This window comes from Castanea sativa, chromosome 2 (assembly GCF_040712315.1).
Source record: "Castanea sativa cultivar Marrone di Chiusa Pesio chromosome 2, ASM4071231v1".
NCBI lineage: Eukaryota > Viridiplantae > Streptophyta > Magnoliopsida > Fagales > Fagaceae > Castanea > Castanea sativa.
Window position 1 is genome coordinate 28,044,991 of NC_134014.1, and position 4,658 is coordinate 28,049,648.

Here is a 4,658-nt window from a genome sequence, read left to right on the forward strand (position 1 = left end):
ATGCAATTTGCGGGATCCGGAAAGCTAGAGAAGACATGACTCTGTGAAATTCGTTGGTAGCAGGAGCTTTGAGAGCTCAAGTACATTGGGTAGACTAGGCTTGGAGGGTCTTTTGTTATTTGTGTACTCCAACTTTATTCTTTAGTGGATTGATTACCGCTTGGAGGGCGGCAGAGAGGTTTTTTATCGAGTTCTTCGGTTTCCTCTTCGATAACACATCGGTGTGTTATCTTGTGTTTGCATCCTTCTTCCTTTACTCTTGTGCTTTACTTTTATTTTTTGTTGTTCATGTTTATGCATTAGAGTAGTTTCGGTTGTTTGCGCTTCATTCACTCTTGTTTCCGCACTTAGATGAGTTAGAGTAAAAGCAATCTAGCCGTATTTTTTTTAATTTGGGGTCTAAATAAGCTCTTGGGTTTTAACACAAATCCGAGCTTTCAAATATAAAGTACTAAGGGAATTATAATAATGTTGGCACAACTCACCATACAATGTAAGTAACATGAACTAAATAACAAATATTGTTAAAAAAAATGTAATACTATAAAAAAACACCAAGTACATAACAACAATTACCAAACACACATAATAATGTTAATAATGTCAACTAGAGAGCACCAAGTAACAAAGCTCGCATACTAACTTAAATAACATCAAATTCACGTGCGCAGTTCACAACAATTAACATTACAATAAAACTACATTAAGTAAAAGTGTTCAACTGAATAAGACAAATAAAACAAAACGTCTTAGATTGTCCAAGCACACACACATAAAGTCCTTAAATACCACTTAAAAACTACGACCAAGTGATTCGCATCGAAATCACAATAAAAAAACATAACAAAAGCAATCCCCATTAATTATTCGGCTGACCCTTTTCTCTTTCTTTTGGAGAATCTCAACGATGTTAACATAGGTGTCATCATCAAGATCTTCATACTAGTTCAGTACTTCTAAAACTCTCCCAAGGGAGCAAGGATCGCCACCATCAGCAGATTGTGCAACATGTTCGAAGCTGCTAATAGACCTTCCCTTTTTGTTGGAAAACCTTTCCCTTGCCATCACAGCGTACTCCTAAAGAGCCATGGTCATCTCACTAGCCCTATCCACTTTCTTGGCAACCTTCTTCCCTTTGCTAGTAGGCTCTTCAATGGGACATTTTTCCGCACGTTGGGTTTGCTTAGTAATAAGGGCATCGTCTTGGGATATGCCCTGTTGGAAAATACAAGAAAATACTTGTTTGTATCTCATACAAAACATGCGCAGCGAAAAAATTAACGGATCTACTTCATCCGCAATTGATAACATGTACTATGTAAGTTTCAGCATTAGAGAATAAGAAAGCGTACCTTGGTGCGATGAAATTCAAAACCGAAGATCAGAAGCACTTAGGAATACTTTTAATTTTCACTCCAATTCCACTTAATGCCCAAGATGTGTGGTCTCTCAATTAGTTTCCAAGGAGAGAATAGAAGAGTGTCCAACACTCACCTACAAACCATTTCATTCCTCGTGTGTTAATGAAAATTCTCATGAAAAATTCTCATAGAAATTCTGTATGTTTCTCTCCTTATATATAACTGATTATCTAATTGGGTTAGCCTTTTGGGCCATTCCAATGTGGCTCTTGTGTGTGGCTTGGAGTGGGACCAAAAGGGACCAATAAGACAATAGCTCCAATAGGTCTTGGGCTTTTCTGTCAACTCTTGACAAGTCCAAAGTTACCATTAACTATATTTAATACCACTATATAAATATAGTTGCACTCTAGGCCTTATCTATAAATTATATCCCAAGACTTTATTATACATGTAACCCCTTCATTAAAATATTCGTAGTAATACAAAGTCATGGATGTAGACTGCCACTTTGTAAATTACTACATCTTAATCCTTGAATACCTGGTTTAATCCTTTAAGTTATTCATTATATATTTATGAAATCCAATTCCATAAATATATAATTTAGTAACTCATTACTAAAGTGGTTGGGCCCAACTCTCAGAATAACCAAACTCATTAAGCTTATCTCAAGGGAAAATTTTGTATCTCCGTTAAGAGAATATGAATTCCATCTTGAGAATATATATTCCATCAACACTAAATGTGGCTGCCCAACATACTGAGGTTTTGACCGTAACTAATAGATCTCACTCCTGATATATCAAAGCAACATACATCTCATGATCATGTCCATTATTCTCTCAGGATTTAGAGTTTATGTAAATAGAAGTCGTGAGATTTATTATTCATTTGACAGTTGTTAAGAGAATAATAAATCTCACAGCAGTCCAGTTCAATATGTCTTAATAGAAACCTCAATTTCCATGATCAAAACAAATCATCTTAGTTGATATGTTATAGTCTTCGTAGATGAAACGCCCAATTTCATCACCAACTACGAATTAAATTTCTGAGTTTACAAAGAACTTGTGATTTACATCTTCTGTAACTAAATCACATAAATCACTTACAATGCATCTCATGGACTAAGATAATGTCCCATTAGTTCATTTATAAATAATCTCATATAATTAAACAATTTAATTATTTATAACATGCCAATAAATTGGATTTTAGGGCATAAACTCCAACATGTCCTCCATGTTAGGATTATAGCAATCATCATTACCCAATTGGGTACAACATGCCTCATTGGCAAGTTCCTCCCTTAGGGCATGCTCTTCAACACTATCTGGGACTGGCATGTTTAAAGAAATTTGAAGGGAACTAGTTGCAGTATTAGGGGCAAACAGTTGCCTTAGCTTGTCATAATTAGGACATCATTTCTTCTGTAATGCAAGTGCTTTAGGATCCCTTTGAAATGACAATATGTACATCAAAATCCTGCTAATATGAAATAGAAAATTACAAAAAAATATACAAAGAATTAGGGTAGTAAAGATAACATATCGCAACCACAATTGCATATGTTAATATATATATATATATATGTGTGTGTGTGTGTGTGTGTGTGTGTGTGTGTGTATTAATAGTTTTATGAGTGGGCCACTTGGATCCTTTACTAGTATACTATGGGATAAAAGGGTGATGTGTAAACCATCTCATCTTTAGTTGAGACTGCAAGCTAAGGGGGGGTGTGATTGTATAGAAATAATTATATGATGGAAAATTATTGAAATAAAAGTGTTGGACTACTTATCAGGCAAGGGTAGGGGATAGGGGGCAGGGGGCTGATCATGTGATCACATGCTTATATGCATATAAAAGGAATTATATCCCAAACAGTATCATATGCTTATAAAAGGAATTATATGAAGTTTTTCACCTTTGGAATTATATGCCAAATAGTATCATACACTTATAAAAGGAATTATATGAAGTCCTCCATCTTTGGACAAATATATATAAGAACCACATCGACATAGATTAATTACAAGGAATCTATGTTATCGGTAATGTGAAGCAAGTATTTAACTCATTTTAGCATCTTCTCTAACATGTCTCAAACACAATAGAAGCACACAAACTACAGCACAAACATACAAATTATTTAAGCAGAGTAGCTGATGTTGAGCAGTTGATGCAATGGCAAAAGCAGAGCACTATTGTGGACCCTATTTTAAATGGACTGGCAAGGGCAAGAGCTACCAGAGTAGCTGATGCTTGCACTGATAATGGCATTTGCAGTGGTGGCTTGCTAATCGATAAAATAACAAACAAAAAAGAAAGATTTAAAGATAATGAAGTGAATACCTATGGTAGGAACCATAAACAACTATGGCATTTGATTTTTGAGAACAGATAGGGGAAATAAAGCTTAAGCCTTTACATTAGAAGCTAAAAGGGTCCACTATAGTCAATTGAAAGAGGAAAAAAAAAAGTTCATTTTTCGTTTCTATAGAATCAAACAAAGGATATGTAAGGACATATAGAAAAGTTGGACTGATATCAGTTTATTGTCCTTCGATTGTCACATAAAGCAAGTAATTACTAATATAAACAAAAAGGGTCATCAACATCAGTCTGTAGAGAAAAACCCATTTTCATATCCAAAGTATAATACCAGCAAAAATTAATGAAACAAAAATTAAAACTACCCAAATCAGAGAATGGACATGGAAAATGGAGAGGGAGAGAGAGATATATATTGCACCTGGGAGAAGATCACGACAAAGGGTTCGGTATGGACACGGTGATAAAGCTTGCTATGGACTCGCCAGTGAAAATTCAGTTTTGCCTTAGAAATTGTCTCTTCATTCATGTAGTGTTCATCTCAGGACTAGTTCAGTGCTTCAATCACGGAGTGTTCATCATGAGGTAGATGAAATGTGGGAGGAGGCGGAGAGAGGGAAGTGAGAAGAGGGAAAGTGTTGCTGAAAATTTCAGGAGAGAAATGAAAATGAAATAAGGAGTTTGCAACAGTAATATCAACAGTCTAACTCTGATTTGACAATGCACTAATAAGGGGCCCACGAAGTCACTCTATTTACCACATTTTCCACTGAATCTCAGTTTTCAACTTTTGAAAACAACAAAATCTTGTTTCCGTTTTCCATCATCCAAACTTAAATTTTTGAGTTTTTGATTGATGGAAACAAATGTTAAAAACCAAGCCAAACACTATTTCATTTATGAGACCCATAAATTTTGGATGATGGATCTTGAAAACTGAGTGATATTACTTAGTTTTTG

General features: G+C 35.0%; 1 long non-coding RNA gene across 2 annotated transcripts; it reads right to left on the minus strand.

The window, feature by feature from the left end:
- Nucleotides 1-681: 681 nt before the first annotated feature.
- Nucleotides 682-4,360, minus strand: LOC142626135 (uncharacterized). Of its 2 annotated transcripts, XR_012842460.1 has the most exons (3): nucleotides 4,120-4,360; nucleotides 1,353-1,494; nucleotides 682-1,215 (listed from the first exon to the last, which is right to left on the minus strand). It is a non-coding gene; the product is annotated as an uncharacterized LOC142626135 (long non-coding RNA). The 2 variants fall into 2 exon arrangements; XR_012842459.1 differs by lacking the exons at nucleotides 682-1,215; nucleotides 1,353-1,494 and adding an exon at nucleotides 2,369-2,849 and having other exon boundaries at nucleotides 4,120-4,342.
- Nucleotides 4,361-4,658: the final 298 nt, after the last annotated feature.